Source organism: Pediculus humanus, genomic scaffold (genome assembly GCF_000006295.1).
Source record: "Pediculus humanus corporis 1103172108294 genomic scaffold, whole genome shotgun sequence".
NCBI lineage: Eukaryota > Metazoa > Arthropoda > Insecta > Psocodea > Pediculidae > Pediculus > Pediculus humanus.
The window spans coordinates 322,680-336,498 of NW_002987863.1; positions in this window are offsets into that span (position 1 = coordinate 322,680).

Below are 13,819 nucleotides of genomic sequence, written 5' to 3' on the forward strand. Positions count from 1 at the left end.
AACCGATTTTCTTTCCCCCCCCCCCGTTTAAATCCTTATTTATTTTAATAAACTTTATGTAATTTGCTATTAAAATTTAAAGGGAGGAAAAAGGAAAAGGGGGAGGGGGTGAAAGGAAGGAACGTTGTTAACTTTTCGTGTGAATAATAACGGGGAAAAAAAAAATCATTACGCGAAATTCGCATGACCGATATAAAGTATTATTAATTTATTTATTTACACGGTTTAAATGACGTTTTGAATTTTTTCTTTTTTAGTCTCGTGCCACGTTACTTATTATTATTATTATTATTATTATTGTTTTTTTTTTATTTAATGAATAACGCATGGGTCGCAGGTTATTTTCAAAATTTTTCAACATTTACATATACGTTTTACGAGTTTTTGTTGTTGTTGTTGTTGTTGTGCGTAAAAATTTTTTCGAATTTTTTGTTTTGTTTTTGTTTTTAATCCTATAAAAAATTTAGAAAATGTTTTTCATTTAAATATTTAATCCCAATTGTTGTAATCGATATAAAAAAAAAAAGAAAAAATTTATTTCTTTTTTACATGGACGGAAGTTTAATAATGTAAATAAATAAATAAAAAAAAAAAAAATGTTTTCTGTCCTAAAAAAAAAAAATAGAATGGAATAGAATAGAATAAAATAAAACTTATTGGAATTTTTTTCTCATTGACATTTTCTGCCTCTTTACTCTTTTCTCTCTCTCTCTCTCTCTCTCTCTCTCATTTTTTCTCTTTTTTTTTTCATTCTTTTTCTGCCATCTTTTTTTTTCTCTTCTTTTCCCATTGACTCGATCAAAGATTTAATTCAGCAACTTTTTCATGAGTTTCATTATTACTCCAGAAAAAAAAAGAAAAAAATTATATTTGATTTCTCTCTTTTTCAATCTTCCCCTCTCCCTCCCTCCCTCTCTCTCTCTCTCTCTCTCTTTCTCTTTTTCTCTCTCTCTCTCTCTCCCTCTCTCATTCTTCAATCTTCAAAAACTTTTCTTTTTTTTCTTTAAGAAATCTATTTGATTTTTTTTTTTTTTTGATTTCAAAATAAATAATTACGTCACGTTTATTTTCCATTTTGAAAAAAATAATAATAATAATAATGTTTACCCGTAAGTTATTAAGGGTAAATCAAATAATAATAATAATTATTATTATAGAATATACGACTTCGGGTTAAGTTTGAGAACAATTTAATGATTTTTATAAATGTTAACGACATTATTTATTTAAAAAAATTTATATATATATTTTTTTTTTGGTAGATTTGTTTTTCAGACGCGTGAGACAGTCTTTAAATTTTAAATAAATAAAATCAAATAAAAAAAAAAAAACAAATGGAAAACGTCATTTAATATGAATGAGAAAATGACTTATTTACTTACTTACTCATTTGGTAAATGACATAAAATCAATACAAGCATAAGATTAAATTAATTATATATAGATATTGCTTTCTGCTTTCATTGAATTATTATTATTATACATTATTTACTTGGATTTAAAATAAGATAAAATAAAAACAAAACAAAAATTTTAAAGTAAAATAATAATAAAAGAAAAAAGGTACCGTTAATAAATTTTTATGGTTACGAGTTTAATAATAATAATAATAATTAGTTTTTTATATTTTATTAGTTCGTCATGATAATTTTTTTGTTTTATTTTTTAAACAAAATTTTTTTATTACTCGGGAGAGCTGAGTTCCCCTCTCTCTCTCTCTCTTTCTCTTTCTCTTTCTCTCTTTCTCTTCCTCCCCCATTCCCCCCAATATTTTGACTTTAACTGCGAAAATAAGATTATTACAGGGTCGGAGATTGATATTGTCGTTAAAAAAAAAAAAATTTTTTCTTATGTCAAATCGTAATGATTGTTGTTTTTGTTGTTGTTGTTGTTGTTGTTGTTATTATTATTATTATTATTATTATTATTATTATTATTATTATTATCATTATTATTATTATCATTATTATTATTATTATTATTATTATTATTATTTCAAAAATGATTTCTTATGTAAATATAATAATGGCAGTACTTTAAAGAGAAATTTTTAATTTAAAAGAAAATGAATAGTCATTGAATACAATACGAAAAAGTCGTTGGGAAAATACAAAAAAAAAAAAAAATTTAATGATTTTACCGGCTTTTGTGTTTTGATTTTTTTTTTTTTTCATTCTTTTTCATTCTTTTTCTTTTTCTTTTGAAGAATCGTCGTAAAAAAAAAAAAATAATAATAATAATAATAATGAAAAATAAAACGATGAAAAAGTGAATGAAAAGAAATGAAAAAAAAAAAAAAAGAAAAAAAAAAGGATTTAGTTTAGATTGATATTGATTCTTGGAAGAAAAAAAAAAAAAAAAGAAAAAGGACGAATATCTATCATCATCATCATCATCATCATCATCATCATGTTAACTTAATTTAACAAACAAAATAAAAAAAAATTCGAATCACGAATAAATGGCACGAATTTTTTTTTTAATAAATAAAATCAAAAAAATTTTTAATCGATTCAGTCTGTAAAAAAAAAAAACAAAAGAAATTAATATTTAACTCGGGTTAGATTGTTTTTACTGCGGTTAAGGTAAATTCTAAGGACACGTTGTTTTAATAAAATATTCAAAACAAAAAAAAAAAAAAGGGAAAAAAAATTTTAATGGTGTTTTTTTAGCAGAAGACTTTTTTTTTTTTAATGTCACGTTTTCGATTAATATAAATAACTATTTAATAAAATTTTTCTTTTTTTTATTATTTTAGCGGTTAACGGGGGGGAGTGGGAGGGGAAAAATAAAAAAGAAAATTTTTCATTTTCCCCCTTCCCCCCTTTTTAAATTTTTTCAAAGAAAATAAATAAGTTGTGAAAGACGTTTTTCAAAAAAAATAAAAAAAAACAATTTGTAAAAAAAAAATTAACTCAAAGAAAAGTTTATTAAAAAAAATTAAAAAAAAATTTTCACGACGAAATCGTGAATGTGTGTGAAAGGTCGTTTAAAAAGAAAAAAATTAAAAACAAACGTTTTAAAAATTATTTTTTAACATAAAAGATAAAGACGGGGGGGGGGGAAGGGGAAGTTTTTAAAACTTGAAACTTAAATTAATAATAATAATAATAATAATGATAATGATAATAATGATAATAATAAAAGAATAATTTTTAATATTTCAAAGAAAAACGAAAAAAAAAACGATAAATGAAAATCAATTCAATAGACAATTGACTTGTTTAGAAAACGTCAAAACGAATAAGAAAAATCAAATTTGACTTATGAGCTTATATAAATAATGCCATGAAATTTAAAATGGCATCTTTAAGCATTTAAATAAAATTTTCAAAATCTTTTTATTTTTTCTTAAAAATAAAAGGGGATAAAAAGAAACCGATAGCAAAAATTGTGTGAGGGTGCGTGTGTGTATGGGAGGCAGGGTTGCGTGCGTGTGTGTGTGTGTGGGAGGACGGGGTGTGTGTATGTGCGTATGGGAAGGCAGAGGTGTGTGTGTGAGAAGGCAGAGGTGTGTGTGTGAAGGGCAGGAGTGTGTGTGTGTGAAGGGCAGGGGTGTGTGTGTGTGTGGTTGGGCAGAGGTGTGTGTATGTGGGAGGGCAGAGGTGTGTGTGTGTGAAGGGCAGGAGTGTGTGTGTGTGTGTGAAGGGCAGGGGTGTGTGTATGTGGGAGGGCAGAGGTGTGTGTGTGAAGGGCAGGGGTGTGTGTATGTGGGAGGGCAGAGGTGTGTGTGTGGGTATGGAAGGACAGGGGTGTGTGTGAGTTTATATTTATAATTTCCTTATTAAATGAGCTTAAATGTTAGAAATCAATTTCGTTATTTTTTTAAAATAGTTTTTGCACATGGCATTTTAAAATGTTTGTCCACGTTCTCTACCCTTTCCTTTCCCCTCACCATCACCACCACCACCATCAGATGCTGTTAAATCTCAACATTTTGAGATTTTCATTAGAATTTTAAATTAAATTTTGTTAGTTTAGTGTCTATTATTCAAATCAATGAACACGCAGCATAATGTATATCCTTTTTTTTTTTTTTTTTTTTTTTTTTTGATAAAATTTCGTTTCCTTTTTATTATTCATTTATATGCTTTTTTTTCCCTTTTTTTCCTTCTTTTGACACATTTTCTCCTTTTTTCCTTTTTTCCTTTTTTTCCTTTTTAATTCGACGGGAACGTTTGTATATTTAAAATGTTTTTCCTTTTTTTTTTTTTGATTTTTAAAAGTTATTAAATGCAGTTTAGTAAACGAGGATGAATGTGATGTTTAAAAAAAAATTTTTTTTTTGTACGGTTTATAAAAAGCTTTTAAGAACAGAAAAGAAAAAAATTCAAACCTATTAGAAGATGATTTTTTTTTTTTTTTGAAATTCAAATCCGTAACGGTTTTTTTTTATTTTATTTTAAACTTGAATTTTTCATTCTCGAATTGAAATCTCTCAAATTTCAAATAAGAAATAAATAAAAAAGTGAATTGAAAATTTTTTTCTTTTTTTTTTTTAAATTTTGTTGACGGTGCGCGTATTTATTTCCTCCCTCCCTTCATCACAAAAAATCACAAATTGAAAAAATTTTACATAATTTCGCACCCGATAATTTGTTTGTTTGTTTGTTTGTTTGCTTATTTTATGTAACGTCAAATCAGGGAATTTACATTTATTTAAAAAAAAAAAAAATTTCGTCGTTTGTTGAGTACATAAAATCAATCGAATTTTTTTTTTTTTTTTTTCCTTTACCTCGTTGCTTTTTAGGCATTTTTTTTTTTTAAATTTTAAAATCGGGTTAAATAGAAAAATAAATTTTTTAAAAGTAAATTTCAACGTTTTAATAAATGAAAAAGGAAAAAGAAAAAGGCAAACAAAAAACGAGACAAAACATTTCAAGGAATACACTTTGTGTGTCAGGTTCAATTATCTTTTTTAAAAAAAAAAAAAGGAAAAAAAGAAAAAAGACATCAATCAAAGTCTTTTACTCCTATTCGTAAATCTTACGATAATACCACACATTACTTTATTTATTTATTTATTTATTATTTGTTTAACAATAATAAAAAGTTTTTAAAAAAATTATTTTTTTTTTCAACGCGAGTCGCGAAATCGTTTTTACAATTTAAAAAAATTTTTTTTAATGTGATTTTATAACGTTTTCTTTTATTATAACATTTTTTTTACATTTCGAATGTGTTAACTACTCATTCCTACAGGAAAAAGCACTTATTTTTAATTAGCTCCGGGATGTGAAAAAATACTTTTTACAATCTCGAAAAAAAAAATTATTTATCGATGTTTATTATCATTTTTGACGTGGTGAGAGACATTAAAGTTTAAAATTCAAAAAAAAAAAAAAAAAAAACGCTTCATTATTTAAAATGAACGACGTGGAAGTAGAGAAGAGAAACCCTCTCCCCCCCCCATAAAAAAAGTGAATCTCGTTTTTTAATGTTTGTGTGCGTGTTTAAAAATTTATCACGGGATGTAAATCATTGTGAAAAAAAAAAAAAAAACGCGCGTTTTCATTAGTTTTGTCATAAATCTAAACCTTAATTCATCGTTGTTTATTTTTTTGTTTTGCGAAAAAAAGGGAGTGGATGGAGAGGGGTGAAGGGAGGGAAAAAAGTAATTTCGTTATTTAACGACTTTGTGCGTGTATTATGAATGTGACAAAAAAAAAGAATTAATAATAAAAATGTTTAAAATAATTACGACATTATGGGAAAACAATTTTTTTTTTTTTTTTTTTTTGTTTTTATTGAGTTTTTCCCAAAGGTGAAACCCAAAGAGTTTAAAAAAAAAAAATATTGGAAAAGTTTTTGATCGCAGCAAAAAAAAAAAAGGAAAACACACACGCGCACGCACGCACACACGTACGTACATTTACACATGTATTTGTATCATCGATATCTGTAAAATGTGAGGGAGGGGGTGGGGGAAAAAGTGTAACGTGAGTAAAAAAAAAAAAAAAGTTTTAATTGGTGTTTTTTGATTTAATTTTGAAAACGTTTTGGGGGGGGGGGAGAGACGGAAAATTTATACTTTTTGTTCTAAATCGTTTCATTCCAATTTTTTTTTATTTCGAGAATGATAAATGTAAAGAGCACACGCTTTTTAGCAATTATCCGTAATTTTCTTTTTTTTTTTTTTTTTTTTTTTTTTTTACTCTTAAACTTATTAATTGTATTTGTTTTGTTTGTTTTCAGCGTTTTAGAGGAATAGAGTGATGAGGAAATGTGTGTTAAACGATTACATGATGAGGTTTATCGTGTACGAAAAAAGAAAATGGTGGGAAAAAAGATTAAGGTAAGAAATAATTAAGTAATAATAATAATATACACGTGATAGAATCGTTTAAAAATTTCGGGTTATAGAGAAAAAATTTGGGAAAATATCGATTAGCAACACTCGGAAAATATGAATTCAAAAAAGAAAATCAAAAAAAAAAAAAAAATTACAACACGTAAAAAAAAAAAAGAAAACTTTTCCGTTTCGGAAAACTTGAGGATTTATTATTTACATTAATAATTAATAAATGCAAATTTTAAAATTTAAATACGAAAAAAATTTTTAACGCGGATACGACAAAAGAGTGAAAATTAAATTTTTAATAAATAATTTTAAAAATTAATAAGGAAAATTTTAAATTAATAATTTTTTTTTTGCTTTCTATTAAAAGTTGTTTATACATATTAATTTTTATATATAAACACTCGCATGTAATGTAATTTTTTTTAAATTTCGTTTCGCGTGAAAATTGTTTGTTTTTTTAATTATCACATCACGTCACGTCACGATATTGCCAATTATTGAAAAAAAAAAAAAAAAATTAATTTACACGTATTCTGATGACGTATCAGATAAATAATCTATGAAAACTAACAAATTTGTATAAAAATCACGAATTTTCCCTTTTTTTTTTTTTTTTTTTTTTCAAATTTTGGTACCATTGTAAAACGCACTATGAGCATTAATACTGCGGCCGCACACGACGCAAACAATGAAAAAAAACGATTTTGTTTTTTTTTTTTTTTTTTTTTTTTTTTTTGTTTGCATGTTGGCAGTAACGAGTGAAATAAATTTTGTTTTCGTGTCGATATATTTTTCCCCTTTGGTCATAGTTAATTGAGGAAACGTTTTGTGTTTGTTTTTTTTAACTCGATAAATCAGGTTAATGAAATTTGGTAGAAAAACGGGGGGGAAGGAGGGAAAGAATTATGGCGTTTTTAAGGTGAAATTTATTTAAGGTAGGAGAGAGAAAATGTGACGTTTTCCCGCCAAAATTTTTTTTTTTTTGGCATTCGAAAAAATTACACCTTTATTAAATTTATTTTATTTAAATTGTTTTTAACGGTTTTTTACGCATAACAAATTTTACTGGTAATTAATTAATTGTTCGAGGGAGCCTGGAGAAAATTTCCTGGATATTCTCGAATGTTTGTTTAAATCTCTGGAGAATTTCGGACGTTATACGCAAATTAGACCCTTTCATTTCGTATTAATGATGTTATCATTATTATTATTTATTTATTTATTATAAAAAAAAAATAAGTAGAAATAATGCATCGTGTAATCAAATCCTTGGAAAAACTGTAACGAATACCGGGGGGAGGGTGGCAGGGGGGAAAAGAAACTCAAGATCCAGAATTTTCTGACTTAGTTTGCTATATAAAAATTTATTCTCTCCTGTTTTTTTTCTTTTTTTTTCTTTTTTTTTCGAAATATTTTTTTTCATTATTATTATCAATAAACCAGGTGACTGAACTAAGCCTTGGAAAATTTAAAATCATCGCGGAAGCATGTATCCGACGATTCTTTTTCCACGTTTTTAAGTAAATTTAATATAAAAAAAAAAAATTGGGGGAGGGGGCGGAAAAGTAGAGATTTCGCTTTCCATTTTTTTCTTTCCTTTCTTTCTTTTTTTTTTTTTCTTTCTTTCTCTCTTTTTAAAAAAAAAACTTTTTGCTCCGAGTCCGGTATTAAAAAAAAAAATTTTACTTGAACCAAAAAAAAAAAATGAGAAAAAGTAGGAGAAGGGGGAGGGGGAGGGGAAAAATTTATATTTTCCTACGCGTTTCATATATAAATTTTTTTTTTTTTTTTTTTTTTGCAAACCGTTTACGGAGGTTTTATTTTTATTGTTATTTTTTTTTTTTTTTTAATTATTTAAAAAGGTACAAACGAGGTGTGTGTGTGTGTGTGGGAGGGGGAGGAGGGTTTTTTTTTTATAATTGAAACCACTTTAAAACGAAAACGACGTGTGTGTGTGTGTGTGTAAGTCTCCTCTTTCATTTTTATGAATGAAAAAAAAAAAGTTTCGTGACGAATAAGATTTACATATGAATGAATTAAAAAGTAATTATTAAATGCTTTCTATACTTGATCGATATTCCCCCCCCCCCCCAACCCCTACAGGAATTATTTCCTTTGATTAGGTAATTAAATATTTTCGATTTTCCATCGATTTTTAATTAAAAAAAAGTTGCTGACACTGAAAGAAAAAAACTTTTTCGCCCCCCCCCCCCCCCACAGAAAAAAACTTTTTTTCTGTTTTTGTTTTGTCCCCGTAGTATTATTTTAATTAATCAATTAATGCGTTTTGGGTTGTGTTAAAGAGAAAAGAAAAAAAAAAAAGTGCCGCCATTTTTTTTTTTTTGATTTTTCGATTTTCATTGTTTACCTTTTTTTTAAGGTATGATTTACATTTATTAAAAATAAAGTTTTGATTTGTTCGATTAATTTTTATAAAAAAAAAAAAAAAAAAAAGGAGGGAACGATAAAAAAAATAAGAAAATTAATTTAATTTATTTGTTTATTATTATTATTATTATTATTATTATTATTATTATTATTATTATTCAAAAATAAAAAAAATTAAATTGCGCGAGGTAAACAAAAGGAAAGGGAAAAAAAAATAATAATAATAATTTTTTTTTTTTCAAAAATATTTACCCCGTGAAGTTTAGCGTTTGTTCACGTTACTCCGTTATAAGGGTGATTATAAGGGTGGAAAGGGATGAAAAATGCATTTTTCATGTTTGCCAAAATTAAATTATCGATGTTTATATTTTTTTTACTAAAGATTTACAAACGAATGATGAAAATAAAAATAGGAAAAAAAACAGGATTAAAGTTTTTTTTTTAGTTTGTTTTTCTAAAATGCTTGAGGGTGGAATGGGATGGGGTGGGGGGTGGTAGAGGATTAATTCACAAAGGATTTGATATCCGCGACACACACACACACACACACACACGCTGGAGAATAATTTTATTTAAATGACACACAATAAAAGTTAAAGTTTGTTGACAAAAAAATGATACGAAAGAAAACAAAACAAAAAAAAAAAGAAAATCTTTTTAAAAAGTTGAAAAAAATTTTTTTTGGTAGGTAATGATGAGAAAAGATGGCGGCGTCGTTAATTTCGTTTCAAAACAAAAACAATAAAAAAAAAAAAAAAAGTAAAATAAATAAATAAACGAAAATAATATAGTTAAACCTGTTAATGCTCTTTACAAAAAAAAAAAAAAAAAAAAACTTTTAAACTCATCTTAACTTTTTAATAAACCCCTTTAAGATTTTTTCATAAAACCTTTTAAATTCCGAAACCTTTTTTTTTTGTGGAAGGGGGTGGGGTGGGAAGAGGGGCAGGAGAGAGGAAAGAAGGGAGACACGCGAAAAATTTTTTTTCTTCAAGCTGATAATGATAATAATAGCATAAGTTACACAAAAATATTTTTATATCGTTTTACAAAAAAAAAAAATAATTATAATAATAATATTGTTTCCCAATTAATTTTATTGTTGTTTTTATCTCGTTGAGGTTTTGTCTCGAATGTTTTGTTGTAACGTTAGTTTTTTGTTTTTTTTTTTTTTTGGGGGGGAGGGGGGGTAAAATGCTCCGCGCCTTAATAACCGCGAATTCATTCATTAACGACAAAAAATTTGTGTTCGAGAAAATGGTTGTCGTCACGTATTATTATTTAACACACGCACACACACAACCCATTTAATTAATTTAAATTTAGCGATTTGGTAAATTTCTCTCTCGAATATTCGGTAATTTTAATCCGCGATGAGGTTAATCATTATTATCGGCATTGAATCGTTTATTTTAACGACCACGCACACGCGTTTATTTAATTAAATTGAATTTTCCCCCCCTACCCCACCTCGCCCCGCCCGTAACATTAAAATACTTGGAAAAACGTTAAAAAAAATTTTTAAGGATTTTTTTTTCCGGGAAAAACTTTTCGTTTTTGGCAGGTAAAAAAAAATTTAAAATTTTTTTGCAATTTGATTAAATAATAAAACAAAAGGGGGAAATAAAATTTAATTAGTCTTCTCGTACAGGTGTTCAAACACATTTAAAATTTTAAAACGCGTTGTTTTTACCTTTTGTAGAAAACGAAAAAAAAAAAAATGATGATGATGATGATGATGATGATAATTAGAATAAGGATTCGTAGCTTCCTTTTTTGTTTTTTTTTTTTAAATTTACTTTTTTTTCCCTTTAAATTAAAAAATTTGAATTTAACGTTTTTCTTTTTGTTACAAAAAAAAATTGTCAGGAATCGAATATAAAATTGAAATGAAATAAAATAAAAGAAAATTGGAAAAACGAACGGTTACGGATTTTCATTCGAGGAAAATAAAAAAAATAAAGAAAAATTTCAAGTGAGATTGCTATCATAAAACAAATATCCGGATAAAGTTTTTAAAATTCTATAATAATAATAATAATAATAATAATAATCTGTGGTGGGAGCTTTAAAACAAAAATTATTATTTTTTTTACTTTTTTTTTTGGGGGGGCGGAAGGGATGGAAAGGAAAGGGAAAGGAGAGGGAGACGATTTCGAAAACTCTCAAAAAAATATTTTTATTAGAGTCCGCAACGGATCCGTTTAGGTTTTTCAATAGAGAATAAAATTCATAAAATTATTTTTTCCCCTTTTTTTTTTTTTTCTTTCCATCGAATTTTCCATATATTTAATCGAAAATTCAGGAAAAGACAAAAAAAAAAAAAAAGAAAATTTCGCCATATTGATTTTTCACGGGAAAAAAAAAAATTTTCTTTTTTTTTCTCTTTTTGCTTTTTTTTCTTCTCTTTTTTGTCTTTTAGAGAAAAGCCGAAAGAAATTTATTATTTGTAGCTGTCACTTTTTTTTTTTTTTCTTCCCCCATCCTTTTTACTTTTTGTTTTTTTTGTTTTTCGAAAAAAAAGGAAAACTTTCGGAAAATATATATATTTTTTTTTATCTGTTATTAATTATTAATTTTTACCAATTGGCATTATTCTGTCAGTTTAAATTTTTTTGTAGAAGAATTTTTTTTCAAGAGTATATACAACTCTAAAAGTTTTTGTGTAAACCGCAATATATCTTCTTAATAATTAATTGTTTTATTGTTTTATTTTCTCCTAAGAAATATATTTATTTATTTATTAATGATGGTGGTAAATTTTTGAAATGATTTTTTATTTTTTATTTTTAGGCGAATTTTCCGGTACGTTTTTCGATATACCTCTTCTTATCCTTTTTGTAAAAGTTTTCGAATATATTTGTCGCAGGGAAAGGATGAAAATTCGGAAAAGTATTCAATGATTGAATGATGACGTAATCGGTTGAATTTTCGATATGTTAAATAAGTGCAAAAAAAATGATTAAAAGTCCAATGGGAAACGACGGTTCTACGGTATAAAACATGAAGGAAATGTTTTTTTAATCGTTGGAAAATTCCTGTTGGAAAATTCTATCGTGGAAATTAATAATAATTTTTTAGAAATTCTTCAAAAAGAAAAATTTCGACACGAATTTGACTCATATAAAAATTTTAATAAATGGGTTCGATTCATTTTTAAACATTTTCCGCTATAATTTTCCGCTATACCACGTGACATATACATACACACAAATGATTAAAATTTTCTTTTCGAGAATTATAATTATTTATTATTCGGTTTGTTAAAATTTTGAAAATTATTTAAAAAAAAAAAAAAAAACAAAAACGAACCGTCGAATTTCGTCGGAGACACGGAAGTAAAATTTTTGCCCGACACATTTTCGAAATTTCGAATTCGATTTCGAAAAAAGAAAAAAAAAAATGGCAAACAGTCGTGTGACGTGTGTATAATCAAAAAACAAACATTTTAAAATCATTTTAATTACATTTAATTAAAATTAAGAACAAAAAAAAAAACAAAAAAAAATTAATTGCGGATCATCAAATTGAAATTACGACTCGGTTTTCCTTTTTTCTTTTTCTTTTCCTCGTGATTAGCGCGCATTGCTGTTTTCTTTTGTTTTTCTTTTGTTTTTTTTGTAAAATTTTCTGCTCATGTTCATTGATTTTTCGGTTATGTGAGTTTTTTTTTTTTTTGAGGGGGGGGGTTTTCATAAATTAAATCGTAGGAAAATTTATAATCGTGAAGTTAAGGCTGTGGTGTCATGGCTGGCTGTAGGAATGGTGGTAGTAACAGGAAGAGAAATTGTTGCTTTAATTAAAAGCTAAAATCTGTCGATCAAGGGTGTAAAGAAAAACTTATTAAAACTTATTCTCTTTACACTTTTAATAATTACATTCATTAAAAAAAAGAAGAACAAAGGAAAGGGAAAAGGAAAAGGGGGAGAAAAATGGAGGAAGAGGGATGGAAATTTCAAAAAAAAAAAATATCATTATTTCGATTACGAACGTATTGTTACACGTTGTTGTTTTTTTAAGGGGGGAGAAAAAAAAAGAAGGAGAGAAAGAAAGAAAGAAAGAAAGAAAAATAATAAAGAGAAGATATAAAGAATAAGAAAAAGGCATAATAATATAACGAAAATAATAATATAAATTTATAATTTTTTACTATAGCTTTGAAGAAAAAAAAAAACAATATTCGCTTCGTTTAACTTTTTTCTTGTTAACTTTTTTATTATTATTATTATTTGTTAAGGAAATTTTATAATTTATTGTGTTTATAATTTTCTAAAAATAAAAATAATTTTCTTTTTTTTTTTGTTTTTGTGTGTTGGAAAAAACGAAAAAGAAAGAAAGAAAAAAAAAAAGAAATAAGAAAACGAAGAAACGTCAAAATCGCTCATTTGATTTTTCACCACACATCAAAATTTTATTTTTTTTAAACAATTGATTAACATTTTTTGGGGGGTGGGGTTTTTTCCTTGCAGGATTCGAAGAATTTCTCATGGAACACTCGGCCGAATAGAAAAATAATTAGGGAGACGCGACCGACGACGAACGCGAGGATCGGTGGTTAAGAAGGGTAAGTGTGTTATATATTTAATAATAATAATAATAATTGGGTTACTCACGTTTTGCTGATGTGCTGTTGTTGGAGACGCGGGACTTGCACTCCGGGAGCGCAAACGCGCCAATGCACTCTTCAGGCCCTCCGTTTTTTATGTCATATCGTTCTTCGGTTCTTTAATTATTTTTTAATAAATTTTATTTTTACTTTTTTTATTATCTCAATATTCGAGTCATCGAGGTTTTCTTCTTGTCGTTTTCTATCATGAGCATTATTATTATTATTATTTTGTTGTTTCGAGACGAAAACCCCTTTTTCTCGAATGTTTTGTGATATCGATGGTGGGGTGGTTGTATTGAAATCTGAAATGGAAAGGAAAAAATTTAATTTAATTTAATTTAATTTATTTTATTTTGACAAATGTAATTAATCAAAGAATTCGTAAAAAATTGTTCCATGGCCGGGATATATATGATGTTTTTTTTTTTTTTAAATTAAATTTTCTCTCTCTCTCTCTCTCTCTGTTGCTGACGGAAAAAAATCCAAAATAAAATTTTTTTTTTTTTTTAAATTATTTTTGG